Raw genomic sequence first — 12,658 nt, 5'->3', positions numbered from 1 at the left:
GAGGAAAGATTTAATAACTATTTTAAGCTCGGTGTCAGAGGTGGGCAGCTCAACAGAAGAACCCGCATTTTCAAAGTTCAGCACGCAAAGGGAAATATTTACTTGCAAAGAAACTTTTCAAGATGTATCTTTGATTATTTTTCAAGTCACGAAGCGACCAACTGTTAGAAATTATAACTAAGCACATTTGATTTCTTCTCTAAGCCGTGACTCATCATAAGACCTTTGCTGGGGCTCAGTCTTTATGAGGGTGAAAGCCATCTGTCAGACCATATTGCCTGAAATCTCAGAGTGTGACTTTAGAAAAACAAAAAAAAAAACAACTCTCAAGGACTGTGGTGGTCCTTCAGCCTCAGATGCCTCGCAGTTCTTTACAGTCAGAAGGACGACGAAAACAAAAAGTCACCTCCCAAACTCACTTGTTCACCCTGCTACTACTGGCTTGAATCGTATAATTTCAGTCTTCTGAAACATTCCTTTTCACTACATTCTGTCATTGTCCAGTTTTGGTGATCTGATGCATACAGTTATGAATTTCCTCAGTAAGAGGGAGCCCCGTTAACTTCCCCTGCCGACCTGAAATGTGAATGTAATGAGCCGCTTCAGCACAGAATCTGTTGCCAGACATGGTGCAGCCTTGAAATCCAAGAAATCTGAAGACAACACACGGTAGCTACACGCTCAAAGTGTATGCCACTTTCTTTCCTTTTATCTGCAAACCCTGGAAATAGTTGTGAGAAAAATCTATCGAGCAGCTCTTTGAAAGACTCAAACCATACCGCCAGAGATCAATTCTCTTGCTACATATGTTCAAAGTCAGATAAATCACCCGCCTTTCCAATTCTGACGCCTGCTTTGATAAGTCTACATGCCTAAAGGCATTCATTTTCTGTTGTGTTTGGTGCACTAGACAATTCAAAAAGGTGTACGCTAATAAATACAGCATTCTTTGTAGATTTATCTACACTGTTGCATATTTTTCTTTCACTGATATGAAGGACTTTCTTCAAGCAAGTTGCATATTGTAGGAATAAAAGGCAAGATGTAAAGTTTACAATGTGGAAAAAAAAATATTTCTTTATCAGGACAAAGTTTTAAATGTGAACTGAATCAAAAGATGTCAGTGAGTTCATCAATGTTTCAGCTCACCTGTGTTGGCAGCTCCGACCAAGCAAGCTAAATAAATAAATAAATAAATCACCATGTTTTGCTGAAGGACAAAACACTCTTAAATATATTGTTGCTTTTTTCCCAGCACATTTTTCTCCCACAGTGGACTGGCCAATTCCCCTCACACTGCAGCTCTTGATGCAGCACACTCCCACTGCTGGCCTGGGGAGGTTGTAAACAACATTTTTATCTGCACATGCTTCTCGGTGCTTTGTTTCACGAGGAGGAAGCAACACGGACGGAGGTTCTGCACCCAGGTGCCCTCAGCGCTGGACACTCCTGTCAACCTGCTGGTTGGCAGAGGCAGAATTCAGAGCTGTTAATCGCACACACATCCTGCAGAGGCTACTAAGATGCTGGGTTATCACACATAATAGCTACAACTCTAATATCTGCCTATTCAGTCTTTTATCTGGAAGTGAATTGGCACAAAGCAGTTTTTCATTGTGTGTTATCTTCACACAATTATACATATAGCCATGGTATAATAACAATAATTGCAACACTGAAGAAATCCTTGATTCCTGGACATCAAGTGAGTAATGAGGAATTCAGAGGGGAAATATAATCACACTGCATTCAGCAGGGCTCTTTATATAGGACGACTGCGTCTCATGGGAGAGACAGACGATGAGAGAGCGAGATATAGATGGAGCAAGATGAAGACGGAGGGAAGAGGGAGGAAGTAGTGAGAGAGACTTTCTACCTCCAGCCTGGTGGTGATCTCCATCTCTCATCTAGCAAAACACTCCCACACAGCACCTTATTATGACCCATCTCTCTCTCCCTGCTTCATTCTGACTGGCTCTCATTTCCAGTATGTCTCTCTGTCTTTCTCCTCTCTGGATGAGGCTTCAAGATTGACTCAAAACTAAAAAACACTGCTCTCTAGTGGCAACATTCACAAGTATGAAAGGTAATATTTTAGTATTTACACTATGACCATGGATGATGGATGGATTGTGAAACAATATTACTCCGAATACTGAATTGAGTGACTCAGAACAGCAGTTCTCTTCAAATATAATGTTTCAGATGTCACCTTTTTTTTCAACCAGCATCTGTAACTTGCCTTTTAAGTCCTGCAATTCCAAGTTTATGTCAATGGATGGTGCATCGAGTCAGGAGCAAGAGTTCATGCAGGAAACTTGCAACAATGAAAACAATTTACCATGCATAAACACATACAAGTGAAAGAAAAAAAAATGTCAGAATATAAAGTCAAAGGACTTTAAACAGCAGGTGATTTATACTTGTAAAGTGGACACAATTCAAAACATTATCGAAACATAGGAGTCTCTTCAGTTATTGATCACCACTTTGAGCACGCAGGATAACCCACATCACACAGTTCAGAATATATAACAAAATACCGTGTAAAGAGCCAGCAGAGCTGCTTCATTGGTGTGGACAGAACTCAGCATGTGGCCATGCCTTCATTTCTGTTCTAACCTGAGCTCCAGTCAGAGTCTGTTCTCCTCCTGGGGTGACCACAGTGAAACATCAGATTCATTTGTTTTATTTAATGCAGGTTTTATCCACACTGTAAGCAAAAAATGGAATATCCAATCAGAAAACATGCAAACTCATTTTGATAAAGTCCAACTCAGGAACATGGCGCATTCTTTACTTCAACCACTAGAGGGAGACAAACGTCTATATTTTGTCACTGCTTTGAAGGCTGGAATATCAGTCAGCACTGCAACTTGAGTATTTCCCCTCACCAATATAAGTTTTGTTAAGAAATCTACAAATCTACATTTTCTGCATGCTGCTTGTAATGGTCCTTGCATATACTGCAGTTTTGAGTTAAAAAAAAAAAAAAAAAACAGGAAAAAGGAAAAGAAGTCTACTGACACAAACCTGAATGCGATCAGACAAGCACAAGAATCTGAAAGACTAGATCAGATTTTTGTGTGTGATATGAGTAAATGTTTCCATTAATCCATCTATTTGACTGCTTTATCTTGTTCGTGGTTGCAGGGCACTAGGTACGAGGGCAGGAGTGACCCTGGACAGGTCGCCAGTCCATCACAGGACAAAACACAGAGAGACAGACAACCACACATACACCTATAGGGGCAATTTAGGGTCACCATTTAACCTGACACGCATGGTTTTATTCCATGGAATGAAATCGGAGTACCTGGAGGAAACACACACACATACACACACACACACACACACACACACACACACACAGGGAGAACTGGCAAATTCCCTACACAAAGGCCCGACAGGTATCGCACCCAATGATAATCTTTCGCACTGCGGGGCGAGAGCATTAGCTCTACTGTTTAGTCTACGGCTTTGTTTCTGTTTTACAGAGAGAGAAAAAAGAAAATTAGAAAATGTAAAAAAATTAAAACTCAAGTAACATATTTATTTTTTCTTGGACTTGTCGATCATCATGCTCTCTTGCTGTTGATCTTACTGCAACGGTGAACCATTTCTGACTGTCTGGCTGATCTGTCACCAAGGTGTGTTTGTTTGTAGAGACCTGACAGTGATTAATGACCTGGCAGGCAGATTCACTATCAAAATAAATGAAATTAGAGGAAGCTTTCATTAAAGCTGGGACATTTGCCTTTAAAATCTTAGTTTCTGAGGTTTACTTGTTTACAGTAAATGTTGTACAGACATCCTCTTCTTCTGAAATGCAAACATTTCATAGGGAAGTGCCATTTCCCTCTTTTGATGGTTTTAGGCAGGCAAGCAATCAAACAAGCATGCTTTGATAAATATGGGCAGGGAGCACTTGGCAATCATCCGTCAGTTGTCTGATCCACTGTCACTTATTCCCTTTTTTTGGAAAAAAAACCCCCAGCAAGACACTGATGTCACTTTCATTTCATTATTTCTTTCCTTTGAAAATAAACGACACAAGTCCAACTGCATGATCTGTACTTTCTGTGCAGGCACCATATTTGGGTGTTTTATAATAAGAAGGTTGATGTGTGGGTTTCAGGTCTGATATCATTCAGACAGATTAGTTTGCATTGACGTAAGCAGTGATAAAAATAAATGGCAAGAAAAAAAGTACTTGCATTCATATAATTATATCACACAGACATACTGACATGGTGTTGTCTCCATCATTAAAGGAAAAGAAACTACTATTAAAAAAAAAAAAGGCAACAGGTCTCATGACTTTACTTGAATAAAGGTAGAAAGCTGTGGCGTCTGTGGTTATTATTATGCTTCTGTGGGTGTGTTTCGTTACACTCATTGGAAATAATCTTATAAATTAAACTGTTTTGTACAAAGATTAGAAGTACAATTGGCGCTATGTATGAGAACTGGGAGGACAGGATTTGTGATGCCTGTCACGCCTTCTGGGTCCCATGTGCAATTCCCAAAATGTTTGTGCAAGTAAATGTAAAAAGCATGGGTTCAGGGAGAGTTGAGTATCCAGAGTAGGTTGGAGTGTTGACAAAACTGAAGAGCAAGGCATTATATTGACAGAGCTCCAGCCAGTGTGTGCATGTGTGTGCGTGTGTGTGTAATAAAGAAAGTGAAAGATCTTTTAATAGTGGCAATAATAAGTCACAGTGGTATGTACAATACAGATAAACAGACGCGTTTTATAGGAAACAGGTCTCTGAGGTGAGATCTGTTTACATTCGAGGTTTACATGAAGCATAAGTAATCTGTTCAACTATTACGCCAAGCTCCAGATGACCTGAGTGGATTCTGCGATGCTTAATTTTTGTGTATTTCAGGATTAAATTGGTCCCATTTTCAGATGATCGTTTTGAAAGTTTTTAATGAAGTGCTTCACGTTTGTGGATGATGATGATGATGTAAAATAAAAGTCCAACCGAAAACATTTTAAAATCACACTGTTGTCTGTGTACATCTCTATCTTGTCAAACATCTCTACGCTCATACTTAGTGAAGACAGCATTTCATGCAAGATTTCATGTTAACAATCCATTGCAGATGAAACAAGAGATGAATCAGGATTCCAGCATCATTCATCTGAGTCAGCCTTCTCGTTTCTTTTTCTGTAGTAGCTTCTGTCTAACCAGGAGATACAGAAACATGTACAATAATGCTTTCACAACAGAAATCTAACTCCCACCTGAACTCACTCTGTTAAAAAAAAAAAAAATGTTTGAAAGTTCTTGGTTTTGGACCGTTTTTCTCACAGTCCCTGAAAGCAGCACGACGAGAACGGGCCAATGAGAAATCCTCAATCTAGGCTGCATCATCTGTTGCTATGGACTCTGGGCAGTTTTCGTGTTCCCAGAAAACGGAGCGTTTCTCCAAACGAATCCAGAGCAGGAGTATGGACGGGTAGCTCAGTTTCAACTTACATTTCCAAATTCCATCACAGATTTGTTTGTGAGTCACAAATTAGTTGAACAAATCTTGACTTGTGCATTTATATTGCGGAATATGCAGTTTTATCTTTTTTTTTTTTTTTGTAGGATTTCAAATGCCTACCAGAATATACATATTTAAGGGGTTACTATATCCATGTGAACAGCTTCAGAGTGTCTGCAAAAATTGGTAACTGTGACTCTTAACTCTTAGTAAAATGACTAATGGCATGATTAAATATCACATCCTGGCAGATTACAAATAATCTCCACCCCACTGTTTTCTTAGAGAAATAGACTGAGTTGTTCCCTCCTTTTCCAGGAAATGACAGAGAACCTTATGGTAAACTTCACCATGACTCCTTTGAGAGTTTTCAGTTTTGTTCTGATGACAAGATGATCTTTCTTATAGTCATTGCAATAAAATGTGTCTTTATCAGAACTGCATCTTGTTGTTTTATAACGTTTTTTTTAATTGATAAACAAATACAAAGTATCATCATTTGTCTCAGTAAGGCTTCATCACCTGCGTATCTTTATAATCTAGCAACCGTCAATAAGTCAGTTTTGTTTTGAGTTGTTGAAAGTTTCCAATCCAAGGCATGATGACTAAGACATATAAAACACCAGATTAATATTTAACACGTCATCTTAACCCTGAGGATCAGCTACACAGAGGTAGCTCAACGTGATAGATGAAACACTATGTTTAATGTATTTTTTTTAATCACGTTAAATATACAATAAATGTTTAATCTCATAATCTTGCTTGTAGTTTGCTTTAGGTCTCCTCGACTGTGGGCAGACATTCTACAGGGAGAAACACCTGATACTCGTATTACAGTAGGACCGGTTCGTCTGCAGATCGCCACAGAAATGCCCTGAAAGCGTTTTCTGCAACACTTTTCTCTCTTGCAAAACTTAAAGAGCACTTTAGCAATTCAGAGACCAGTGAAAGTGTTTAGTTCTCACTCAAGTTGCAGAGAATTTCACCAGGGTCACCTCTTGCACACCTTGTACTCTGTGTTCTGAATTCTTGTTCCTTGACATGCCAGGCAAACAGAAAACGGAACTAGAGATGACAACTTAAAAAAAAAAGATCTATCATTTACAAATCAAATCCAGGAGTCTGTTAACTATGAATTACATTTTGATAAAACAATTCATTATCAGCCTTTTGATGACGGTTTACTGCATCACAGCTGAATTCATGAGAAATGAGCAAACAGTAGTAAATATTATTCAGGGAGCTCGCACCCACGTTCTTTCCAAATAACAATTCACTTGAATAAAAGGAAATCGACCCTTTCATAGATATGTGGAACTAAGAGATAATCTGAGGGTGGCAAGCATTTCCACCAAATAGGGAACATTTATTTATTTATTTATTTAGAGATTAGATCCCCATTAGTTGTCACCTAGGTGACAACTAGTCTTCCTGGGGTCCATAACAAAAGCAAACATCACATATCAAAGTACACAAGATTAAAACAGAGAAATAGTGAACAGAATACACAAGATAAAATAATCATAAGAAGCAGTGCAGAAACCCGTTATAATATAGAAAAGGGTGAAAAGAATGTATATTCACAAATGATATAGAGTGAGACAAGACCCTAATACAATTAAAACATAACCAACATTAAAAATGCACCAACAATTAAATCAAGATTTAAAAATTTCCGCGATCACAGATTTAAACCTTTTTATGTTGTTCTCTTTCCTTACTGCTGCAGGTAAATTATTCCACCGATTAGCTGCCCTGTACATCACTGTACTCTGCATAGCACCTGTCCGAGCCTTAGGGAGAGAAATGTAATCCTCTGCATGACACCTGGTGAAATGGTTATGGCGTTGATGAATGTACATGATTCTCTCAAAAAGAGGCCTAGGTTTCATTTTTATCTGTATATTCTGAAGGAAAATGACGAGATTCTTCTGTAACCTCCGCTCTACAGGTAGCCATGAGAGACAGCGATGCATAAATCCAATGTGTGTTCGGAGTGGGCAACGAAGAACCAGCCGTGCAGCTTTATTCTGTAGTACTTGTAGCTTTTCAATATCTTTTTTAGTGGTTCCCGACCATAAGACTGAGCAGTAATCTAAATGAGATAAAACTAATGACTGGGTGACATATTTGACAGATGAGTCTGTCATGAAGTAGGCGCATCGTCTGATAGCCGAAAGAGCTCTTCCCATTTTTGTCGCAATTTTATTAACATGACTAGTCCAGCTCAAATTTTCATCTATGGTTAAGCCCAAGAGATCAACCTTATGCACCTGCTCCAGGTGTATATTATTTAAGGTGAGGGACAAAAGATTACTATTCATTGATTGCCTTCTATAATTTAGAGTCATGCACTTTGTTTTACTTATATTTAATGCTAACTTGTTAGATACCACCCATTCAAATACCTGGTCTAGCTCACTTTGAAGCGTATTATTTAGGATCCGCATGTTCTCCGACCCATAATATATAGTAGAATCATCAGCATACATGGCAACAGAGGATTTCTTTAAGATAAAAGGAAGATCATTTGTAAATATCGAGAAACACAGAGGACCAAGGCAGCTACCCTGTGGAACTCCACAGTCTAGCCCCAGTACAGAAGAAAAGCTACCATTGAAGTATACTGACTGAGATCGATTTGATAAATAACTCTTAAACCACTTAAGAGAGCAACCAGAAAAACCATATGCGGATAGTTTGTCCAACAACAAGTTGTGATCGATCATATCAAAGGCTGCACTAAAATCTAAGAAGACCGCCCCAACATAATTTCTTGCATCAAGTTTACACAGCCAGTCATCAGTCATATGAACAAGTGCAGTGGAAGTAGAGTGACAGTCTTTAAAAGCATGCTGAGAATCAGAGGCAAGATTAAAATTCATAAAATATTGTGAAATCTGTGCAAATATAAGCTTTTCCATAATCTTACTCAGAACAGGCAATATACTAATGGGTCTGCTGTTAGTGCCATTGAGAGCAAGCTTATTATCTTTTCGTAGAGGGATGACTTTAGCCAGTTTCCAAGTATTAGGGAAGAGACATTCTTTTAAACTCAGATTAAATATATGACAAACCGGCTTGGCAATATATTCTGCCATTATTGAAATCATTTTTCCATCTAAATAATCCAGCCCAAATTGTTTGCTATTTTTGACAGTTTTCAACAGTATTTCCACCTCATCCTGATCTATAGGATCAAAAGAAAATGTACAATTTTTGCCTTTCATGATTACATTTTTGATTACTTCAACAGATATGCCACCACATAGATTACTGGATGTGTTTAGGTTCTGAGTCCGTATTTGCTTTACTTTATTAATAAAATAATTATTAAAATAATTTGCAATCTCAGTTGGTTTAGTTATATACTTTCCTTCCGTTTCAATAATAGCAGAGTCAACATTTTTGGGTCTACCCAGTAAGTTGTTAAGAACATTCCAAAGTTGCTTGCCATCATGTTTTGCATTATTAATTTTGGTAATATAATATGCCTTTTTCAATTGTTTGTTCATTTTAGTTACAGAGTTTCTGATTTTGCGATATTTATTCCATATGCTAGGATCATTACTTTCAACAGCCGCACGTTTTAACTCATCCCTATGGGCCATGCAGGTTTTTAAATCTTTATTTAGCCATGGTGCCGGTGTCTTTTTAATATTTATTTTCCTAAGAGGTGCATGTTTATCAGCAACTTCCTGGATCAAATCATTAAAAATTTCAAGTGCAGCATTAGTATTATTTTCAGAGTATATAGCCTGCCAATTTAGTTCCTTTATATCTGAAATGAAATTTTCTGGAATCCAAGATTTATATGACCTTTGTAACAAAACCCGCTGAAGATAAAACATGAAGATAAAAATTCTGTTTAAAAAAATCCCTGGAGAACTATTGTGGTGAATCAACAGTGAAAGAGATTGTTTTCTCATGTCATTAGAAACCGACTGGCATTCAAATTATTGGCTGTAGTTAAGTCTCGTTGGCAAAGTCTTTCATTTTCTCTCCAGCTCATGTATCAAAAGCGCATCACTCATATGGCCTTTTAGTAAGAACTTGTTTTAAATCTGTTATTGTTATTCAGATTGACTGTAGCATAGCTGGACTTCCTGTATAATCTCTGACTTCTAGCCCACCAGACACACAATCACTCACAACTACGGAGAGTTTACAGCAGTATGAAGAGTCGATAACCAGCCAAGCGAGTCTTGTCTTCAGAATGTTTTAGGAAACCAGGTCACCCAGACAATAGTTACACAAACTTTGGGAAAACGTGCAAATTCCCCTCATCTGGATTCAATTCTGGGTTTTCATCTTGTGGGGCAGTTGTGCTAGCCGCTACATTACCCAGCCTCCCAGAGTGATTTCCAACTGAAATGCCATAAAACACACTCCGATACGGTGATTTGAAAATGAAGGCTCAGAAACACTTCTTGGCAGCACAAGCGTTTCTTTGAAAACTCTGTCACCCAGTTCTTCCTTGAGGATTGTGCAACTGTTTACAAGATGATTTGATTATGAATAAACCTGTTTGTTGTCAGAAACTGTTTCACTGTCAGCTGTTTCACTTTCGGAGCGACCTTCGTTTGGTGTTTAAAGGGTTGGGTGACCAGTAATAGGAGAGATGCTGTCTGTCAGCAGAAAAAAATTCCTGTGAAAAAGATTTTTGTTTTGCAGGATACAAAGGAATGAAACACCTCTTATTGGAAGAGAAGAAGACTATCAGGAAGAACCAGAAAGAGAACAATGATATTGTGAATGCATCGTTTACACTGAAATCCATTTCCTTTTAGTCATTAATTGATATCTTGTGTGTGTGAGAGTGTGCTTGCCTGTGTGTGTGTGTTTGGAGTAGTGCTTACAAGAAACCGATTTTTTTTTTTTTTGTTTTATTTCACTTTCAGCCCATATACTGTCAGTGCAAAGGTAACTTATCCTCATGGCATCTGAACTGTTTATGATTTTTTTTTTATTATGCAATTTCTGCTTTGTAAATTGAAAAGTAAAAAAAACAAAAAGAAAAGAAATACAATAAATCTTCCATCAACTTCCCACAACCTCCTTCCAATAATCCGTGAAGCTTCAGTGAAACAGAGCTTCTCGCTTCAACTCTACTTCCACTTTTCATCCAGACTCAGTCGTGTTTTGACAGATAGATAGAGGAACTACTCGAGTACTCAAGATTACTGTACCCCAGGCGCTACTGAGGCCTGCTGCTTCTTGTCGTCCCTATAAACGGCGAAGAAAAGCAACTGTTGGCAAAAAGTATCAGCATCAAGATGTTGGGACAGAGACTGTTTTGATAGAATAATGAGTTGAAAGGGTTTTTTTTTTTCCAACTCATACCTACAGTATAACAGTTCCTATGCAAACAGTCCATCCAGTGGGCTATTAGTGGTGACAAGGCACAGTCTGGACGGACTGTAAATCCATCACAGAGCAAACAGGGGGGTCCAGACTGCACACCACCACGCTAACACACCTTCCTGTGACTTTTATCATCATTCAAACTGTCTCAAAACACCCTCGGAGGAGTTGACATCAAGCTGCCTACTTAGTTTCCACACTCTCTTCTTGCAAGGGAAATAAATAGTTTTTACATTCATGTCTACTGACTAAAATGAAACAAAACGGCAGTAAGTCATAAAGGTTTACGATGTTTGATTGCATAGGATCACCTCAGGTTTATGGCACGCAATGTGGTCATGGTACGTGGAAAGAGGCTGATATTACAGTGACTGTAAATCACTGTTTGCTACGTCTGTATTAGAAAAAGAAAGCTACCTGAGTGACAAAAGCCTCTGCCAAAACCAAACTGAAAAAAAAAAAAAAAAAAAAAAAAACCATGAAAAAGCCTGTTTCTAGAAACAAGGAAGGACTGATTATAGACTGTCCACACCCACAAAACACACAGATCCTGTTGATGATCTAATTGTCTGAGCTTCTCTCTGATCTGACTGGTAACGCTGCATAAAGCTGTCCGTTTACTGAAAGCTGCACTTCTTTTGGAATCTTGTAACTTGTTTTGATCGCTCAAAAATTGGACTGACGCAGGCATCAGAAGGTGAAAGTTTAAAAAAAAAAAAAAAATAAACAGTTTACATTTTTCTGATGAACTCAACACCGCTGCTGAATTCAGCAAATTATGTCTCATGACACACAAGAGTCATCCACGAACTTCAAAGCTGCAAGCCTTTGTCACGCTTAATAACCTAACAGGATAAACTGAATCAGTCTGTCTGCATTTATCTTTGGTGAAATCACTTTTTCATTGCATCATCTCATGCAAATGCAGAAACAAAAATAAACTTTAGTTCACAGCTTTGCACCGAGAAAATATTTTATTCCAGAAATAGATTCCAGATTTTGTTACAGCAACACACTGCTCAATATGATGGCATTTGAAGCTTTCTGCGTAAACATAATTATAGCCTACATCTTGAAGGTTTCTGTTTTGTTTAATGTTCAAAAGGTCAAAGTGTAATCTGAATAGTCTGCACAGATCTGCCGGTTGACAACACAGCGCGCTGTGTTACTCCGGCTCCGTTTCTCCTGCATCACTCCCTCTTCCTCAGAAATGAAACTCATGGACGATGCACACAAAAGCACACCTCAACACCGATCACATGACATATGTCGGACAACACACAAGCGTGCAAAGGCTCAGTGTTGCAAAACTGCATAATGTGGCCGTGAAAGCAATTTATAGCAAAACTGCAATGTTTGCAAGAAGTCCTTTGCAGACATGCAACAAGAGCAGAAGCTGCACTGGCGTGTGTGCAAGATTGAGTGTGCGTTCCTCATTAAACCTGGTCTTTGAACACATTAGAACCATTCGCTACCAGGCAAAGCCAAGAGTTCTTAAAAGAAACTCTCTACCCCCGTCTTACCCTCATCTGTTTCTCTTTCTCCTTTCTGGATCTGCCTGCAGACAGCATGCTCTGGCCTTGCGAAGAAAATGAGAGCAGTAACATTTGTTCATGCTCTCATTCACCATGCTCCTGTTCCTGCTTGGTCTTTATGAAAAGCTCACACCCTCGACAAAACGAGAGCTATTAGGGCGAAAGAAACAGAGCCAGTTAACAGAGTCAGGGAAGTCTGGGTAAACTGAAACTCACCGTGACACTGACCAGCTATCACTAGTTAACAGCGTGCGGCT

This window comes from Salarias fasciatus, chromosome 4 (assembly GCF_902148845.1).
Source record: "Salarias fasciatus chromosome 4, fSalaFa1.1, whole genome shotgun sequence".
NCBI classification, from domain to species: domain Eukaryota; kingdom Metazoa; phylum Chordata; class Actinopteri; order Blenniiformes; family Blenniidae; genus Salarias; species Salarias fasciatus.
The sequence above is the reverse complement of the archived record's forward strand: the minus strand, read 5'-3'. Positions refer to the sequence as shown.